Genomic DNA, 7,388 nt, shown 5'->3' with positions numbered 1-7,388 from the left:
CCTTTACCAAATGTAAAATGCTTGTGATTTCATACAGGCAGAGTGTCACTGTCTAGCTCTATAACCTTATGCAAGTTTTAAAGTGTTTGCTACTCATTTCATTTAGAAGCTTTGCAATGTTTATTCCTTTACGTCCTTGTTTCTTCTTTTCACATTATGGCAAATCATGTATTGACCTGCTATGTATTTTAGGCTAAAAGAGTAAGTAAGTCACATATCTGTCACCATAAAGATTTTACAGTCTCACTGGAGAATATCTCATATATTTAAAATAGTTACATGAATTCAGAAGTGTGCGAGATTTGTATGAGCTTATTATCTTTTTTCTAAGATGATCCTTTACTAATTTTTCCTATTTCAATGAAATGCCATACAATTTATTAACTTGGACATTCGAGAGAGCTGGGGATTAACCAAAACTATTCCATCTCCTTCACTCTCATGGACCGTCCATCACCAAAGTCTTGAGACTCCTATCTCCCTAACGCCCATCAAGTCCATTTTCTTCTCTTTTAAATCCATACACTAAAAGCCTGGTGTAAGCCACTCTCATATCTCACTTAGATGAATCTAGTAGCCCCTGGCTGGAATTCACTTATGCTGAATTATAATCTATTTTCCTTGATGCAGCCAGATCTTGCAAATTGCAAATTATAGATCTGTGTTTCTTCCCAGTTTATAATCTTTTAAGAGTTTTTCATTCTTCAGAAATTAAACCAAATTCCTTATCAGGGACAATAAGGCCCTATAAGACGGATTCTCCCTATATCTCTAACTCGCTTTGTACCCTGCTCATCTGCTTTTCTTGTTCTGTAATTATGCTTTGAGTCCACACTCACTATCATCCTTTTACTAGTGCTTTCTCTCTCTCTTTTTAAAAATATTTTTGTTAACATGTATCAGTTATGCACATTTCAAATTCATCTTTAATTCCTGTGTGAAATATTCTCTCATCTCCTTGACAAATGCAAATCACTCTTATAGTTTCTATATGTTCCATCCTTAGTCCTCATTATATTTAAGAGCATTAAGGGGCACCTGGGTGGCTCAGTTGGTTAAGTGTCCAACTTCAGCTCAGGTCATGATCTCCCAGTTTGTGAATTTGAGCCCTGCATCATGCTCCAAGCTGACAGTTTGGAGCCTGCTTGGGATTCTGTCTCCCCCTCTTTCTGCTCCTCCCCTACTCTCTCTCTCTCTTTCTCAAAATAAAAATAAATAAACTTAGGGGCATCTGGGTGGCTAAGTCGGTTAAGCATCCGACTTCGGCTCAGGTCATGATCTCATGGTTCATGGGTTCGAGCTCCACATTGGGCTCTGTGCTGACAGCTAGCTCAGAGCCTGGAGCCTGCTTCCGATTCTGTGATTCTGTGTGTCCCTCTCTCTCTGCCCCTCCCCTGCTCATGATCTGTCTCTCTCTGTCTCTCAAAAATAAATGTTAAAAAAATTAAAATAAATAAAATAAACTTAAAAATAATAACAGTAATAAAAAGAGTTAAAGTTTAGGTGTCCCCACTTACTGTCATATGAGATGTTTCACCCATTCTATCCACACTACATTAATTACTATTGGGTAAATAAGTAAAATTGTGAAGAGATAAATAAATAGTCTATTAATTAAATGTAATTTATTCCCTCACAATAATAAAAAGTCTATCATTACCAGTTAAAGAGGCATATAGTAGATGTCTTTAATCAAATCCATTAAAAAAAAAACGGTTATTTATTTATTTTGAGAGAGAGTGGGAGCCAGCTTGCAGGACCGGCGGAAGGGCCGAGAGAGAGGGAGACAGAATCCCAAGCAGGCTCCACACTGTCAGCACAAGCCAAACATGGGGCTCTATGTCAAGAACCATGAGATCATGACCTGAGCCGAAATCAAGAGTCCGATGTGTAACCAACTGAGCCACTCAGGTGCTCCCCAGTTTTTTAATTAAACAGTTTTTATCTAGCGTACTTAAAAGGCTATAAAGTGAATGTCTAAGTATAACAAAACATTGAGACATTTTATTACGTCTCATTATCAAGAATGGAATTCATTTCACAGAGAAATTTCCAGCCATACGTTTGCGAAAAATTAATTACAAGACCAAAATTACTAATTAAAACAGCAAAATCAAAGTTCCATCAGTGTGGAGTTACTTGTTATAGACTCTGGGGAAGTTTCTGCTTCTAATCTCATCCAGTTGTCAAAATGTATTTCCATGAGGGGTAGGATGGACGTCCCTATTGCTTTGCTAGCTGTGTGTGGGGCCAGTTTTCTTTTTTTCTCTACAGGTTATGGCATTCCTCCTCATACTTTCCGTATAAGCTCCTTCATCTTCAGGCTTACAACATGAGGTCAAGGAGACATTCTCATGGTTTGGATCTCTCTGACTTCTTTCCTGTGATATCTTTTCCACTTTACATTCTGATGTTTTTCTCCTGCTTTTAAAGGCAAATACAATTACATTGACCCTACCCAGATAATCAAAGGTAATCTGTGTCAAGGTCAAGTTGACTAAGCTCCGTTATATCTGCATATATTTTTAGCTATGTAAATTAACTTACTCCCAGGCATAGTATATAATCTTTTCTACAGTTCTGGAATTTAAGACATGAACTCTTTCCGGGTTTAATAATTCTACCTACCATAGATATTTTTTGAGTTTGTATAAATTGAAGGGCAGTCATTCAACTTTCTAAAATCTGGTATCAACCTAAAATATATTAAAATATTCAGCTTCTTATATAGCCTGGTGATAATTTGGGGCTTGTAATTCACATATACACATACACACTCATACATAAAATTCAAGCAGGTTTGAACATGTGGCTTCTATTTCCTTGCTCTTTCTCCTTTCATTCTCTCTCATCTATCATCTATCTACCTATGAATATCTGTCTATCCACATATCTATCTATCTATCATCATTTATCATCTGTTTGTGTTGACCTGTAACTGGTGATAAAATATGCAATGCTATTATTTTAATTTATATCCATAATATCATCTTATAATTAGCTTGCAAATAAGAAAAACAACTATACAAACTCCCTCCCAAAGAAACCCCCTGAAAAGCCCAATCAATAATCAGAGTACCTGTATCTTTTGTAGGGGTGGTTGCAATGATAGAAGGTAAGAGGATTGTTACATGAAAAAACCTTTATATGGCAGATAGGTTGATAGATAGAGCTAATATTTTTACATAAGTTAAGTAAATTAAAAGATTTACTTTTTATGTACATTTTACTAATGAGAACAGTAAACGGCAGTAGTACCCATCTGGACACATTATACGTACCACTTGTTAAAGTTTTGGAGCTTCACAAACCATTGTGACAATTTACGTCAAAAACAGATTATGTGTCTTATAAATCACAAAAATATTAACAAGCTAATATTTTAATGGTAAAAACATTCATAATGGTATAAATAAGATTGAACTAAACCTTAAGCCAGAAATAACTAGCACATTGAACAAAATATAGGAGAGCACCATTTTCAGACATGGGACAGACGTAGCACAGGCCTATGATCCCTGAGAAATGAATCTCACAATAATCTTGGCTTCTGCTTGGAAGGAATGTCTGGACTCGAGGTGTAGATTGGGAACCTAAAAGAAAGCAATGGACGCCCCCATACAAGCACACTGAGACTGGAGTTTTCAGAGGCCGAAATGGCTCTAAGTTGAAAGGCCAGGGTCCATCCACATGGAGAAAAGGCTAGTTTTTGGAATGATATTCTATTTAATTTTAGGTAACAAGTTTAGATTAAAAAATTTAATTTTATCACAAAAGGGCCTTAAATAAATGTCACTTCAGTAGACCAAAGCTGACAACCTAGACTATTAGAATATATGATTCAGATCAATTCTTTCAAGTAAAAATGCAGAAAATATTTAAGACAAACCTCTTAAAACATTGGAAAGCTAAAAAGAAAAAATAAGGCTCACTAGGTTAATCCGAGGAAAACCTAAAATGCATAGATGTTAAGTTGGTCCTTGCGAGCTCAGTATGTCTTGGCACTTCGCCAGTTCTCATTCAGGACCTGGAAGAATAGGCAGTACTTTTGATAGGACTATAGGAGAAAAGAGAAAAAATTGGGGTCCGGGACACAGTGAGAGGTAAGGCTATAAGAATTCAGCCTCAGAGTAAGACCATCAAGGCGTAAACCAATCCTTATGAGAATTGCTGTCCAGCTTCAAGTCTTCTCAGTGGTCCTCAAAATTTCCGACACTGAATTGGATTAAAATGATCTTAAAGTACAAACTCTTCTCACACCTGGCAGCAGGAAATATCTTGAGAGAGATTAACATCATCCTTGGTCTGAAATTATTTCTATAAATAACATTTAAATCTCAAGGCCATCACATAATTAAAGATAATCAGTCCCATAAGGAGATAATAAGAATTGAAAACACACAGAAACAACAAACAACAGAAACAGATGCACGGAACCTCAGATAGTGAAATTATCATAGACAGATGGTAAAAACTATGTTTAACATGTTCAAAAAGATAAATTCAAGCTTGAACATTCTGGCTGAGAACCAGAAAGAGTAAAAAGTGATTTTGCATAGGAGAGCAACAATTAAATAGAAATGAAATCCTAGAACTAGAATGTATTATTGTAATCATATTATTATTTCAAAAATTGTGCTGAACAGCAGACCAGATACCTCTAAAGTCATAATTGGTAAATTCATCAGGTAAAGTATTCCTAAAGAAGAATCGAAAAACAAAATAATGAAAATAGATATAGGATGGTAAGATATAGAGGATATGAGAGGGTATGTGGTATATTGCATTTTTTTTAACATTTTGGGGGAAATTTTATTTAAGAGCTTTAATCCAAGCATTCAGAGTTCTGATTTTTAGACACTTCCAGGTCTGAAGTTCCAGTTGTATTTCTGAGCTTTCTTCCCCCAGCTAAAGGCCATATTTGTCATCTATATCTGCTGTCAATGTGGGATATTTTCACAGATAGCATTTTTTAACGGTTAATTAATAGGTCTCCTTTTGATAGGATTTGATCTCATTGATGTAAACTTGGTTACTGAGTGGTTCTGAACAATAGAATGAGATTGGAATTAACCTGTCTTATTTCTGAGCAGAAGATTTAAGAGACAGGACACGGTTCTGAAATTCCTCTTTTCAATCAGATGCAAGGAAAGCAATTCTCCAGAGATAGGGGCTGCTCCATTAGTCTGGATATCAAAGTGGAGAAGATATATAGAGAAGTGCTATAGTTGGACAGTGGTTGACATTAGCAGGAAAAAAAAACACATTTTTTTAAACCATGGAGATTTGGGGTCATTTGTTACCACCCTATATAGCCTAACACAATTTGACTTAAGCAGTGTCTGCAAGGTTGAGTTCAAGTGGCTAAATAGCAAGAGATAATAACGCAAAAACAATATTTTAAGATACAGGGCTCAGAACCTTCCACAACTGATGAAAAACATCAATATATTAATTTCATTCTAACAAAACCAGTAACTATAAAAGTGTTTTTAAAATCTCACATTTAGACACATAGTAAATCAGATTTAGAAAAAAAAGGCAAAGAGCAAGCATACAAAGGAACGACTGTGAAGATCAGTTATCCTAGAGGAACAAAAAGTAGATTGAATCTGACAGCTACCTTCTCAACAGACATATGGAAAGGTAGATTAAGATGAAATAAGTTTTAGAAATGTTAATAAAACATATCCCAATGCAAAATTCATACCCATAAAACTATCATTTAAGAACAAAGACTGAGCTCATTCACCACCATCAGACTCCTACAAAAGGGAATTCAAAACATTTTCTCAGGCATATGAAGGTAAGCAATACCAGATAAGTTGAAGAGCAATGACAAGTTGGAACCTTGTCTGCATCTGAAACTAATGATTGGTTTGTTTATGGAGAAAACAGATTCTGATCTCAAAGCTTCTGGAAACATATAATATCAGCAGGACTATGTACAAAGTGGAAAACAAATGTAACAACTGAAATATTATAAATACCACAACCAATCTATGATTTTATTATGACAAATATATACATTTGTTAAGGGCTATGGAATGAAAACATGTACTTTTTGAGATACTTGTTGATTCATATACAGTTGCAGAAGTTAATACAAATAGGTCCGATATTTCCTTCACCCAGTTTCCCCAAAAGGTAACATCTTGTATATGCATAGTGCAATATCACAACCAGTTAATTTACATTGATATATTCTATTGATCTTCAGATTTCATCAATTTTTCATGTACTCATGTCTGTGTTTAGATGTGCAATTATTGCATATGTAGATTCGTGTCACAATGACAACAACCAAAACACAGCCTGGGTGGCTCAGTTGGTTAAGCATCCCACTTCGGCTCAAGGTCATAATCTCACAGTTCATGGGTTTGAGCCCTGCGTCAGGCTCTGTGCTGACAGCTCAGAGCCTGGAACCTGCTTCAGATTCTGTGCCTCTTTTTCTCTCTGCCTCTCCCCACTTACATTCTGTGTCTGTCTCCCTCTCAAAATTAAAAAAAAAATTAAATTAAAAAAACCACAGAATGGTTCTATTATAGGGAATCTTTGTGCTACTGTTTTATAAATATATCCTTCTCCCTCCAACCCCCCCACCGCACCTGACAACTACTAATCTGTTCTTTATATCTGTAATTTTGTTGTGTCAAAAAATGTTACATAAATTATATAATACAATGTGCAACCTTGAGATTAGCTTTTTTTCCACCCAGCATAATTCCCTTGAGATCTATCCAAGTTGTTGCTTGTATCAAGGATTCCTTTTTATTGCTGAGTCGTATTCTAAGACATGAGTAAACCACAGTTCATGTGAACATTTACAAACTGAAAGACATTTGGGTTGTTTTTGGCTTGACTCTATAATGAACAAAGTTCCTATGAATATTTGTATACAAATTTTTGTGTGAACATATTTTTATTATTCTGGGTAAAATGCCTATGAATTTGCCATATCCTATGGTCATTCTATCTTTAGTTTTATAAAATACTGCCACAGTCTTCTTGAGTGTGTAGTTTTACATTCCCACAAGCAATATATGAATGTTTCATTTACTTCATTATCCTTGCCAGCATTGAGTGTTCAAAACAAAACTTTTAAGAAAAAATCTCATATGGGGCATCTGGGTGGCTCAGTAGGTTAAGTGTCCAACTTTGGTTCAGGTCCTGATTTCACAGTTCGTGGGTTCGAGCCCCACGTCAGGCTCTTTGCTGACAGCTCAGAGCCTGGAACCTGCTTAAGATTCTGTGACTCCCTCTCTCTCTGTCTCTCCCTCTGCTTGCTCTCTCTCTCTCTGTCTCTCAAAAATAAATAAACATTAAAAAATATTATAGCCAAAACACATCTGAGGAACCGTTCAAAGGAAAAATAAGAACATTAATAA

Source organism: Suricata suricatta, chromosome 15, assembly GCF_006229205.1.
Source record: "Suricata suricatta isolate VVHF042 chromosome 15, meerkat_22Aug2017_6uvM2_HiC, whole genome shotgun sequence".
Taxonomy (NCBI): Eukaryota; Metazoa; Chordata; class Mammalia; order Carnivora; family Herpestidae; genus Suricata; species Suricata suricatta.
The sequence above is the reverse complement of the archived record's forward strand: the minus strand, read 5'-3'. Positions refer to the sequence as shown.